Here is a 15,041-nt window from a genome sequence, read left to right on the forward strand (position 1 = left end):
GCAATACTATGATTCTCTTTTATTCTTTCCTTCATCATAATTTCTTAGGAAAAATGCCTATCATATAATCAATTTACATTACATTTGACATTGAAAGGCATTCCTTGTTTATTTTAAACATTTATACACCTAAAATTATGGATCGGATTGTTTTGAGTTATGGTGTTGACTTATACAATCTTTAACTTACCAACTATGGTGATAGACAGAGGGAGAGACATATAGAGATGGAGAAATAGATATAGGGAGGGAGAAATAGGGACTCTGTGTATGAGTGAGAGAGAGAAATAAAGATAGAGATAAAGAGGAATGAAGATACAAATAAATGGACGGAAAGGGGGAGAGAAATAGAGAGAGAGGTGTATGGTGTTGAATTATACAATCTTTAACTTACCAACTATGATGATAGAAAGAGGGAGAGATATCTAGAGATGGAGAAAGAGATATGGGAAGGGAGAAATAGGGACTCTCTACGTATGAGTGAGAGAGAGTTAAGGAAATAAAGATAAAGAGTGATAAAGCTATAGATAAATAGAAGGAGAGGGAGGGAGTGAAATAGAAAACAGAAGAGGAAAGAAAGAGATATAGAAAGAGGGAGATATCTAGAGATATATATGAATTGGGAAAGATAGGGGAAAGAGAAAGGGAGATAGATAGATGGAAAAAGCTACTTAAAGATATTGAAGTTGCACAGATCTATTTGGACACATGAAAAATGATTAAAGACTTGCTATGCGTTGAGATGACATAGCATAAAAATTTTGGGGCGTGAAGCAGTAATTGAAGAGGAGATTAGTGGCAAATTTGTTGCATGTATTAACCTTCGATAAGCATAGAAAGAACTCCAAATGTCCTTGCATTCACATTTCTAGCAGAAAGGAAAGTTATACGCAATGAATAATTCACAAACTAGTTGCTATTAAATGCCTTATTTTCTAAGGTAGTTACATTTAACATTGTCAACAAGAGTTGCGTGAATCATTGGATTGCCAAAGAATTGCCAGTACGCCAAATATATATCTTTTATTTTCAAAAATGTGATCTATTGAAAATAAAGAAAGTAAATAAAAATGGAGTGAATCTGATGGATTGATTTCAGAAGGCATAATTTTATTTCAAAGGGCATTGTGTTTTGTAGTGTACGAAACAATTTAGGGTGAATTGTAGGGACATTACGATTTTATTAACCCTAATTGAGCGGGTAACTTATTAGCAGGTGAATGGATATTAAGAATTGATTCTCCACAGATAGTTTGGTGATTCTCTAGAGATCGTATGGTCATTTCCATGGAGAAGGGACTGGATGGGCATATCAACAACGAGAAGGTATTACTAATATTGTACGTAATATTTTGGAAAAATCAAGTTCGTCCTACATGGTGGTGATATTTTTCATGAATGTGAGGAGTTATAACTTATGCAGTTAATTTGTTTGTTGACGTAAAGGTGAAGATAATTTCCTCTTTGCATAAGAAATGTATTTTTTTATTAAGTGTTGGTTTGAACTCTTTGATTTATTTAGTACCATAAAAATTTGTAAAAAGTGTGGGCTTATAAGGTATGAAAGGGGAAGCTATTGAATTGAAATAAGAGTTTGTTGTTGATTAAAACATAAATTCATTATTTTCCAACCTATTGTATCATGTGAAGAGTGTGCATTGAAGGGAATATTTATTCTTGAAACTTTGTAATAGGATTTATAATGAAATTTGTATACATATCATGGCTACACATATTGCTTGTATTTTCAAGAACATTTCTGCTATAGTTGATAGGGGTTTGAAGGTTCTCAAATGTTTACATGTGGAATCAAGTGAATAAAATGTAACAGAGGATATTATTGGAGGTTTGAGGCAATGGAAGCAGGAGGTCTTTTATCATCTTGAGCTAGCTTCTCGCTCAGGGATGATTCGTTGCATAAGAACCACCCTGTTTGTGTTCCTAAAGAAAAGAGGGGGCTTGGCATGATGTTTGTCCCTTCAAGGAGCAAGGGGGGCTAGTTTTCTTGTAGGTGCACCTAGTGTATTCACATAAATGGTTGGTGATTTGTACAACAAAGGAGGGATTGTTTCCATAGTATTGGAGGGGGCATTAGACACACTCAAAGGAGATGTGGGCTTTTTGAGGAAAGGTATCTTATGTGCAGCACTAGAGGAGGAACTAGACACACTTGGAGGAGATGTGCAATTTCAAAAGAAATGTGTCTCATTGTGCATTGAGGTTGGGAATGATTCATGTCCTCTCATGTTGTGCAAATGCTTCCAGGTTCTACAATTAGGAGATCCAGTAATGCAATCAATTTGGTGTTTCTTGGGTCAGCGAAGAGGATTGGTGAAGGCACTTCATCAAAATCTCTAGAAGGGTTGTGTTCAACCCTTGTAATGTTCCACTCTTGTTCGGATTAATGTAATAAGGGGGCAATGTTGAAGCATTACATTAATTAGATAGGATTTTATAGTTTAATAAATAAATAATGTTAGTGAAAAAAGTTAGATTTAATAAATAACTAGATGTTAGTTTATTGGGAGTTATTATCATGAATAAGTTGGTTAGTTTTGTATGGGATTCAATGGCTTTATAAGTCAATGTGCAAAATCGTATCATCCATTGGAATTTGATGAGTGTCAATAATATTTTTTTGTATTGTTTTATGTGCAATAATGGTTTGATCTTATCTTTAAGCTCTACTTTTTTGAATACTAATACTACATACATGTCTATTTATATTGCATGCCATAATTTTAATGCCTAAAATAATATGGTGATAATTAGTCTAAAATATTCTTTTCAATTTGTCTTGGAGATATGTTGATACCAATCCAAGTGGTTGTAGAAATTATAGAAATTTTGGTACATGAATGGTTACTGTGAATGAATTTTTGTGGGTTGCCTTATTTTGGTTTTCTAGGCATTGTTTCTTGCAGCCATCCTTTTTAGCGTTGATGAGTTGGATGATGCAGCGTGTCTTCCCCATGGGAATTTGCAATAGTCTTTTTTTTCTCGGCCCCTAAAAGTTCTACTATACTGTTGTGTGTTAGGTTTTCAACTTAGATTCAAGGTGAGCCCCATCAACATTAGAAAAAAAAAAATTTTGGCCACGTGTTCTCCCTTTAGGATTTCTATAAAATCTCAAAAGGAAGATCAATTTGCAATACACGCCTAGTCGCCACGTGCCTAGAATATCTAAGGCATCCTCTTCATAAGAAATTACACTTGTCACATTGTTCCAGAAAATATGAATAGTATAAAAGTTGTGGAGGAGATCAACATCATAAGCCGATGTAGTACAAAGAAGTGGTGCTACTCAAAAACCTTTAGCATGTACACTGAAAGGAATATTGATCCATGATCAAGCCAAAGGAGAGACAAATGCAATAGCCTCATGATGATTATGACATGTTGTAGGCATGCAAATAGTTTGTGGTGGTAGAAGAAGCTTTATTCTTTCAGGGGTTGTTAGTTTTGGCCACTTATAAAAAGAGAAGTCGTGGGATTTTTGAAGGATCTAACCAAGTTTCTACTGAGCACCATGTTCTGGGTATTTCATTCCCTAAAATTCCTATTGTGTATCTTGATGTATCTTTGGAGCCTCTTCCCATCCCAAGTGTTAAGCAAGTTACTCCCTCCTAGCTATTGTCTTCTTCGATGGCCACTGATTTTGATTGTTCTTATCATTCCTCTCTTTGGTTGTTGTTGATCTTTCTGTTGAGGGATCTCCTCATGTTTCACCTACTTCTAACAAGTCAGATGATAGTATTTCCCAGACCATTGTTCATCGAAGGAGGAAAGGTCCTTCTCCTTCTCCCCTTACTCTTTTGAGGTGGGTGAAAGAGGGTTTTGTTACTTAGGGTTGGGACACTTATCTCTCATTGGTTCCTATCTCCAATCAAAGTGTCCCTCTCCCTTCTTCTCTTTCTCTCCTTTTGTGACCAAACAAGATGGTTGCTCTAGCTAGAGCCTCTTCTCAAAAAAGGGTTTGTCCATTTTTTTTTTTTGTTTTCTTGGCATGATCTCATTGCTTGTGAGTGTAGAATCCTAAATTGTACTCTCTTACAATTTTATCTACATTTGAGCCATCACCTTGGCATTTGCACTATGAGGCCTGAATGGGACCTGATTATGCTCTTGATATGCAAGTCTATGATCATTTTCACTTTGCACATCGTCCTGCCCCTCAAATTTGATCTTTGTTTGGGTAGGACCAGGGTGTGGCGCCTTAGTCCCCTCAAGACTAGAGCATGCTCTGGTCCTCCCAACTAGGACCCAAATTTAGGCCTCTTAACGATCATAAAATGTGAGTAGGAATTCTAGCTTTGTGTTGGCTCATGTTAGAAAAATAAACTGGTTTTTAATGGGAAAGTATAAAAAGAGATCTTCCCCTCTCATTTGATCATCCACACACATGAAATTCAATTTGACATCAATAAATTGAGCATTCAAGTTCAAGCAAGCAAGCAATCAGTCTTCATTCAAGCATTGGAGCAGAGATAAAGTCAAGATTCAAGCATTGGAGTTGACATTAATGTTATATGTTATTGAAGACTTCGTGAAACCCTAATTTTGTGTGCAAACAATTAAAAATTCACAAGGAGATATATTATTTGTGTTTCGGTTATTATTCAATATCTCCCTCAAAAGGAGAACATTTTATTACTGCAATTCAATCAAATTTCATTCAACTATTTCATGGCTAATTTCAAAACCGGGGTTTGACCTAAGGCAAACCCCTATTCACAACCTATTTCCCTTCTCTAGTGTGTGCAAGAATAGGTATAGAATTGTGATCTTCAAGATAAGATTTATTTGCAAAGATGAATCGATCCCCCATTGAAGTGCAAAAAGTTCAAAGGACTAGAGCAACCGTCACACCAGTCTCGACAAATCAGGAGCTCCTTCTGGGAATAAATTTGAATCCTCTTACAATTCTTAGATCTAGGTTCATGGCTTGATTTGATGATTGTAGTTTACTGTTTATGCAATTTTACATCAATTCCAACACATTTACCATAATTTCACCAAATTCAACAATTCAATTCAACTTAAGGGAAAGAAAAGGCACATTCCAAACTCCCTGGCCAATTAGATTAGTATTCAAACCTCTGAGGTTTAGATTTATCTAATTCCTATCTTTCCCTAATGTAATGGTCCCCAAGTAAAAATTAGCGGTTTTCATCCTTCTAGTGGTGAAAACCCTAATTTTTTACCACTAGATTCTGGTGAACCCTACTCCTTACACCTATAATTTTTATTTATGTTCCCGGATATGAGATTTTATGAATTTAAAATTCAAATTTACATTATTTGCAAGTTTAAATTTTCATTGACTTTTAAAAATTTAGAGGTTAAATTCACAAATACCCTAATTTTTAAATCTAAAATTAAGCTTGTGGATTCTCTAATTTGGAATTATCATTTCAGATCTGATTATTCATTTAATTTAAAACTCAATTTTTCCCTCCTAGATCTCATTTTCAAATTGAATTACATAAATTTAGTGGTTGAATTTACAAAAACCTTAATTTATAATTATGAAAGTTACCATGAGGGTTGCATAAATTTTCAATTTAATTTTCATATCTAATTTTTATGAATGATATGCTATAATATAGATGCATTTCTCTTTCAAATTCACAAATCAAATTGTTTAATTAATTGGTTAATCAATCATTTTCACAAAAAATTATATTGCTTAATCATATTTTCCAAATTCAAATTCACATTTCCCTCCTTTGTGCATGAGTTTTACAGCTATTAGTCCTACCTATAATATTCTCATGAGAAGAAGTTGTATAATTAAGGCTTCCCAAGGTTTAATTACTAAGGATATGGAGCCTAATTTGGATAACTTGTATCATGAGAATGTAGGTGGTTCTTCTATTCAAACAATTGATGTTGTTTATCCCTGTTCTTTACATAATTCTCATGATGAAGGTGAATCACTAACTAGGGTTTTCATTTACCAATGATTGATAATAAATTAAAAAATCTTCAACAATGGATGAGTCAACAATACCCGAAAAGTGAGGCTATCCCACTGATTGAAGGATTAAAATGAAATGTGGTGTTGTAAATTGTACACCCTTTATTATTGTATCCAATTGCACACTCTCCTAGCACCTATTTTAGTATTTTCCTTTCCTCTATCAATTATAGGACCTTTGTTGTAATTCATTAATATTTTATTTAATACTATAGGTCTTATTCCACTTTATTACATCATCACACTCTTATTTGGGCCCTTAATTTTAGGTGTGCCCTTTATCATTTTATCCTAATTTTTCCTTAATCTTGTCATAATTTCAACTCTCAAAGCATATTTTGTATATCTACACATCTAGGGCTGAGCCATCGAGTTGGATTTAGCATTAGAATCATGATAGCTTGCATCCCTATAAATTTGGAGAAAAGTGGTCAGGACCAAGGCGCCCACCACACTGGTCCTGGTGTTTTTCCCCAAATTTTGAGAGGATGATTGGGTGGTCTTTTCCTATTCAAATTTAGCTTTGTGAAAAAATATATTGATTCTAAGTTGGCCTAAAGGTGATTTTAATTATGAAATCCCTATATAAGGCATCATTCACAACTCATTTTGAATCCAAGAATCCAAGCATCATAAGTATTCAATCTAAAGCATTGAAGCATTCATCATCAAGCATTTTCAATGATCTTCAAGGCTGCATTTTCTATTGACTTGATGATGATTGTAATGAATAACTTCATATGTTGTCATTAATGAAACACATACACACCCATATGTTCATATTGTCTATCGGTGTGACTTCAAAGTTATTTATATTACGACTAGTATACTAGAATTTTATATTTGACCGGTACATAGTGACAACTGATATATACATGGAGACAACCAGTGTGTATTTATATATGGATATACATAACTCGGTGACAACCTGAAGATCCAGCAAAGATTATAAAAGGAGCATCAAAGGACAAATGTTTTATATGTTTAACTCCAACCGGTATTGTTGTTCCAACCGGTATTCATTGATTATGTATTGAGCTATCACTAGTCGTGATGAGTTATCCTTATTGACAATTTTTGGCAGTATTTTTGTGATGAGTTATGATTGTTTGACCAGATACACTACACCTAGGAAATTGTGATATGATTTCTAGAGGCCGACATGAAATCTAAATGTCTATATATTGACATCATAATGAATTATTTTGTATGAGTAAAGGAGATATGTTATGAGATGATTTGATGTGAAGGCAGAAGTGTTAAGTTGCAAAGTATGTTGGTAATGAAGTTTTGAGTGCGTTGAAGAGGATCTATTCAAGCAAGTTGTGCTACTACTAGATCACACCACCTGTTGTTTTCTAATCACTGCAACAATCAAATCCTCTAGCCAGGTAAGCTCTAACAAGCTTCATTGTACAAATCCTCTAACCAGGTGATCCATTAGTTTAGATTCAAAAATCCTCTACTGAGGTAACTCCTTACAGGGTACTACCTTTAACAGGGTATAGCTTTTAACTAAGATTTGGGATCTTTAATAGTATTCGCTCCTAGCTGAGCAAATTTTTGTAGACCTTAATTGGTCAGTTATCTATTACTGCAGATAGTTAACTTGTGAGTCCCATCTCACCGTGATTTTTCCCATTTGGGTTATCCACGTATAAACACTTGTGTTATGGTGGATGTTTTACTTATTGTGGATGTTGTTATATCATTTTGGATTGCATGCATATTGTTTAACAAACTTGTTAAGTATATCTATCGGTTAGTGTTTAAAGTAGTATTGTTTTTGGTGTCACTAATTCACCCCCCCCCCTCTCAGTACTTTACAAGTCCATCAATTGGTATCAGAGCCTAACTTATTTAAATCCTAATCGCTTGGAAGGAAACCCTAAAGCCACCATGGGGGATATGAGCTACTTTGAGATGGCTAGACAGCTTGAGGCTAGTAGAAATGAGCTTGAAACCCTAAGGGTCAAATTGAAAGCTTCTCAAGTCAAAAGGAGAGAGCTAACTGAACAACTGTTAGAAATATCTGATAATAGTTCTTCAGATGAGGCCAATATTGATGCTTTAGCTGAGGAAGTTGAAAAACTAAATAGTGAAAAGCTAAATCTAAGGAGAGAACTAGAAGGCCTTACTATCCACATGAGTCGGGAACTAAAAGCCAGGAGGACTGGCGAAGATCTCATCAAAGAAAGAGATCATGAGATTTCCAAGATCAAGCGAGAGAATGCTACTTTGTAGGAGCATTGGAATGCAAAGAAACAAGAAAAAGAGACCTTACAACTAGATCTTGACTTAGCATCATCTCTGAGAGAGACTCTGTCAAAACATAATAAAGATCTTACTGTTCACTGAAGCGAATGAGAAATTGGAAAAGTTCAACAAAAGTTCTACCTTGCTAGATGAGAAAATTCAATCACAAAGGATGAAAGGTGATACCTCTGGACTTGGTTTTCACACATATGAGAAAGGAGAATCTTCTGGTACCAAGAGAAACACTCATAAGGACAAAACTGCTCCTAAGGCTAAAAAACCTACTGGTAAGAAGTTTTTTAAACCTGCTTGCTTTGTTTTCCATAAACCTGGTCATACTACAAATGTGTGTAGAAACAAACATAATGGAAATGCAAGCTACAATACAGATACTGGGTATATGTCCAATAAATTTGAAGGTCATTGTTTCACATGCAAAATGTATGGACATAGATTAGTTGAATGTATATATGGAGCAAATAATCTAGTACCGCATATGAATCCAAGATCAAATGGCAACTAGATGAGAAATTATGATAACCGGGGTAACATGAACTGGCAAAGACCCTATGTCAACCGGTTTAGTCCATTTGAGATGGAAAACGTAACAAATGTCATTTGCACCATCTATAACAATTTTGGCCATGTGGCTATGAATTGCAGAAGGATAACTGGAAGAGGCAATGCAGGACCTTGGAGATCATCTGGAATGGCCTACTATCATTGTCATAAACCAGGACACATGGAAACGTTTTGTAGATCAGAAAAAAAAAAACTGGTTAATCATTCTAAAGATCAAAAAGGCAAGAAGAAGGTAAATATTGAAGAAACCAGAGAAGAAATGAATCGATTATGGAAGAAGAAGAGTGATGATATACTTGAAGAAGAAACTAATCCTTCCCCCAGTGTGGAGAATCCTACACTGGTGAACTAAGCCTTTCAATATGGCTAAGGGGAGAATAACGGTAAATCTACTTCTGAACCCCTTGAAAAGAATGAGTGGTAAGAGAGTTTGAATGCATCAAATTTTGATAACTTTTTGTCAATCGGTTATCAACCGCTTTTACATCTGTCAATATTGCATGTATCATTAAGCGATGTAATTAGGGTTTGTAACCCTAACGGGAGAGAATTTAATGCAGTAGGTAAAAAGGGATAAAAGTGAGTTTTACTTTGTTAATTTTACCCTAATGCATTTGAGAAAGAATTTTTGAGCACCTACAGAGAAAAGAAAGGATTTCTAGCTGATTTTAGTCAAAGTTGTATCGTGATTTGAGTGATCAAGCTGATTTGAAGGTTAGTGAAGACTGAACTAGTGTGCACTTGAGTAATCAACAGGTAAACGAGGTAGCGTGCGTAAAATAAGGTATTTCTTTAAAAAATCATGCTTCGAATATAGTCTATCTGAAATGGCATGATATTATAAAACAGTAGAGAAATTGATGATCATGACATCTGAACCTATGGAGGTTGTAAAGTCAGAATGAATTGTGTCTTATAATGCTTTATCTCAAGTTCCTAACGGTGTCATCGTGAAATGAGATTTGTCTTGCTACATTGACTGCAAAATTGAGGATTTAGGATCATTGTCAATATATTCTCAATTGAAATCCCTTTGCAATGAAAACGGAAAGATTCAACTCGAGTATATTAGGGTTTATGAGAAAGATTTTCATAATGCAGCTTATTTTCTTGAAGATTTTGAAGAGGAACATATCCAAATTTTTATGAGTCATGTTCATGGGGAGAATATGTATTTGGAAAGGACTCACACTATAACCAAGGAGGCTATTCAAGCAGTAACTGGTTTTTGCTCAACCGATGAAGTACCTAAGCTAAGGCGAATTTCAAAAGAGACAGTAAACACTTTGACCGTATCAACCTCTGATGGGCGTGTTTTTTCTGTCAATAACATCAAGGACCCAGCGGTTAAGTTGGTAGCTATGGTTATAAGCTACCAAATATTATATTCTAGTAGAATGAACAATATATCATTTGCAGCAGTGCATACTACTTATAAAATGATAGCTGAAAATGCTAATTATGACCTATGTGAGGCCATAATGAGCCAATTAATGTTGAATCTCCAGTCTATCAAGAAGAACAATAGTCAAAAGTTTAAATTTGGTCAGTTGTTGATTGGTCTATTCTTTTATTTCCAGAATTTCCTACCAGGAATTAGTGATGTTGAATGGTCTAAGGATCTACCGGTAACTGCCTAGATTAAGAACAACATTAAGGCTGTGAGGAACACCTTCTCTGCTGCAATGAATAAATATTTCAATGAATTTGAGAAGAAAATGAGTATGAGGGTAAGGCTGCCTGAGGATGTGGTGAAAAACTTTGCTAAGGACATTATTTTCATAGTCACCATTGATTTCTATCTGATGGAGGCTATTGAGCCTAGAGAAGATGATATGGAAGACATGGGCTATGAAGTCAATTATGACTTATTGATCGGTTATGCCAATAACCTATTGGCATCTCCAGTGGACAAAAAGAAGGCAAGATTGGATACAGTTGAAGTTCAAACTGCAAAAGATGAAACCAGTAGTGTTCCAACCATAAGTGGTAAAGGTAAGAGGAAGAAGGTTGAGTAAGCACCACTGGTAATAAAAAGTACTAGAGTGACACGAAGTGTCCAAACTAAAAAGGAACCGGAACCTAAAGTATATGTAAAGAAGGAGACTACATCAAATAAAAGAGGTAAGAAAGTGATTCTCCAAGAAGAATCTGAAAGTACTGATACTGAGGAGGAACCCAAGAAAGTGAAAGAAACTAGTAAAGCAACCAAACCAGTGAAAGAAGTGCCAAAGGAAATCGTGCCTATTAATGTCTTAACTTTCAAGCCCAAGACTAATTTTGAGAGAACGGTGAAGACATTAGGAAGAAACAGATTTGATAATGTCAAAGATCCTTTTGATTCATTCAATGAAGATTAGAAGGATCAAATTGTTCAACAGGTAATCAATTATTTATGCCATTACAATAGATTACCTTGTGATCTTGAAAAGGATATTTCTAATTCCTTACATACTAATCTTTTGAATAAATGGGAGTGTTGGCATTCTACACTCACATGAGAATGGTTGATGTTGTCATTGATGGCAACCAATTAGTAACGGGATTTTACAGGTTCACTGGCAATGCAGACATCATCTATCAGCGCCGGCAAACACAACAAGGTCATTCATCGGCACCTAGTTTACAATGGCAATAAAGCATACCAGCACTCAGGCTGACATAAGACAAAGTTTTATTTATGTGAATTGTATTGTAAATGTAATTAATTGTAAACTGACATAATGTATTGCAAAGACTCATATTTGTATGAGATCTTATAGGTCATTTATGATATGACATTATGTAGAAGATAGTGAAAGGATTTTGTAATAAGGCAGATACGTTATGTGAGTGAATTTCATTCACTGCAATGTTTTTGGTTATGGTTTCTAACAGAGCTTAAACCGGTACTGAATAAAGCATTGCAAATACTATTTTGAGCACTACATTGTCTTGGATTTAATTATCCATTTTTTAGTCAGTGAGACTATTTCATTGAGCAGTGAGCTCTATGTTGTTGGCCTTCTTGCATGTGCAGGCCCCTATTGTAAGTAATATTTATTCATATTGGCCAGTGAGTAAATATTATGGGTCACGAATCTCACCAAGTTTTTTCCCTTACCGGGTTTCCTAGCCAAAATATCTTGTGTTTTGGTGTGCATTTATGTTGTCTTTGTTATTTCTCTTTGCTGCATTATTACTTGTTTATCGGTACATTAATTTGGGTTGCAAAGTTATAAATAAGTTCAAATATTCCATTCACCGGTTAGACACTGATTCACTCCCCCCCTCTTAGTGTCTTTGGGACTGTCATTGCATCTAACAATTGGTATCAAAGCCTGGACCTCTATTTGCAAAATCCTAATAGCTTGAGGAAGATTCTGAAACCGGTACTGATGGAGAGTTTGAGAAAACAGTTGGAAGGAGCTCTTGAAGATTTTGATGCAGAAAAATTGAAGAATATTAAACTTGAAGATGATCCGAGGACTACCCACGAATTCATTTAAGGACTTCAGGAGAATTTGGTTATAGCACAAAACAAGAGGAAGGAACTTCATGAGAAAATGTAGAAACATGATGATGAAAAAGAAACTCTTAGAGATATTGTAGAGAAGTTGAGGCAAGAGAACACTAACATGAAGAATGAAATGCAAAATTTAACCATGAGGTTATGTAAGGATATTGAAGATAGGAAGAAGAATGAAGAAGACTTGACTAGGAGACTTAATGATGGAGCAAATAAAAATCTGAGAGTTTGTCATGAAATTGATATGCTAAAAACATGTCTAATTCACATGCAACATGATAAAGAGGAGCTTAGGAGACAAGTTGGCATTCTGGAAAATGAGTTGATCACTACAAATGAACACAAAGACAAATTCAAGAAAAGTTTAGAAAGGCTTGATGACATGTTGAAAAGACAAAAACCCGATGGAGATACAATTGGACTTGGATTTGAACATGGAGAAAGTTTCGGGACTGCAAATAATCAAGATCACAACAAACCAGTAAGACAACCTAATGCTTATAAATTTAATGGGAAATATTTTAATTGCAACAAATTTGGTCATAAAGAAAATTAGTGCAGATTTAGAAATAATCAAAATACAAATTTACCCATCGGTCAGTGTTCCAAATGCAATAAAGTTGGTCATAACTCAGAAAATTGTAGAATGAATGTGAAATGCTATGTTTGTGGTAGATTTGGACACTTATCTAATCAATGCAGAACACAAACTAGTCAAGGATATGGAAAGGCTATTCAGAGGAATAATGTAACTTGTTATGCATGTAACAAGATTGGGCATATTGCAAAATTTTGTAGAAGCAAGACTATATCAACAAACAATAAAGGATCTAATGAGAAAGGAAAGAAAAAAGTAAATGAAATAAAGCAAGAATTTTCAAAACAATGGATTAAGAAGAGAGATCAGAGAGTTGATGAATCTATCTCTCAACCGGTAGAATAGAGTAACCCTCCACCGGTAGGAGATTCTTCATCTAACTAAGGAATAATCCTTAGAGGGTATGGCAAAAAATTGAAAATCATGCATTCTACCCTCGGTTGATGGTAAGAAGTTATATTTCTTCTTTACCAGCAGATATGTTAGACTTCACTTTACCAACAAGTATTTAATGCGGTTGTTGGAGTGTTAGGATTAATGATAGTCCCAAAGATACTGAGAGGGGGGTGAATCAGTATCTAACTGGTTAACAAATTCTTTAACCTTATTAAGTAATTTGCATTCCAAAATAGTGTACCGGTAAATAAGAATTAATGCAGTAAATAGGAACAATAAAGACAACATAGAAAGCACACCATAACACAAGATTTTTTAACGAGGAAACCCAATGTGGGAAAAACCTCGGTGGGATTTGTGACTCACAATATTCACTCACTGGCCAATGAATGCATATTACTTACAAGAGGGACCTGCACATGCAGGAAGACGAACTGCCTAGAGCTCACTGCTCAGATACAAAAGGAAGTCTCACTGACTTACAAAATGGATTAAGAAAATTCAATATAATGTACTGCTATAATTCAGCATATGCTATGTCAGGTTCGATACCAGTTTAAGCTCATACTATAACCATAAACCCTTATACAAAATATGCATTAATATTCGCTCATCATTTCTGCCTTATCCATCTTTTTCATCTAAATGATTTACAAGATCTCATACATATATGAGTCTATTACAATATGCCATATCGGCTTACAAAAGATATTTACAATTAAATACAATAAACAAAACTTTATTCCTATCAGTTGGGGTGTCGATATACATTGTTGTCGCTGTCGGTGAAGTGTATGCCAGTGTCGGTGCCTGTCGGTGTCTTTACTAGGTGAATATCGAGTGGTTGCCTGAATGTTGCCGATAGGTTGCCATCAATGACAACACCTTCATTTCTCACTAGAGTGTAGAATACCAACAATCTCCCCCTTTGGCATTGATGGCAACACTCATGAGAAAAATCCAAAAATCTGTTTCCAAAAATGAAGTCCAAAATTTTCCCAAAAATGTGTGCTTCCCCTAAGCAGATGATCTCCATTGAATACCATTTTTCTCTTCCTACTACTCCCCCTTTGACATCAATGACAAAGGTTGTCAAAAATTGTCAAATGAGTGCAGATTTCAGCTTGAACTTTGTAACCGGTTGGTTACAATCTAGGATATGTCTGCTAATACCAAGTTTAAGCTCTGAATAAACCTGTTATTGTCCTTCATAATTGCCTCAATTCTTTGAATTGTACCGATGAGATGATGCATATGTTACTCTGGTGTCTTTTGTCCTTGAATTAATGCCTCAGCGATTTCTTTCCTTAGAGAGATAAGGTTATCTAACTTAGGACTGAGTTTGCACTTAAGCTCTCTAGCATTTCCTTTTATCCTTTCCATCTCTTTCTCTAACTTCTCTAGTTTCTCTTCAAATCTAGTAATTTCTTGCTCAATAACTGATATAGGTTCAGATGAACCAATTATATTATCAGCTATCTCATTTATCTCCTTTTGAACTTTGCTAATTTCCTTATCAATATCCACTATTAACATATTTGTCTTGCAAGTATCTCTGTATAGTTCCCTCTAATCCAAAATTGTTTTATTTAGTGTCGGTAAAAGTGTATTGATGTGTTCCGTGCACTTGTTTATTGTTTCCTCAAAGAATTTTCATTTTTCCTTCTCCATTTTCTCCTTGAATGTTTCTTCATTTATTTGATCAACTGTCAGTAAATTTC

Source organism: Cryptomeria japonica, chromosome 3 (genome assembly GCF_030272615.1).
Source record: "Cryptomeria japonica chromosome 3, Sugi_1.0, whole genome shotgun sequence".
Taxonomy (NCBI): domain Eukaryota; kingdom Viridiplantae; phylum Streptophyta; class Pinopsida; order Cupressales; family Cupressaceae; genus Cryptomeria; species Cryptomeria japonica.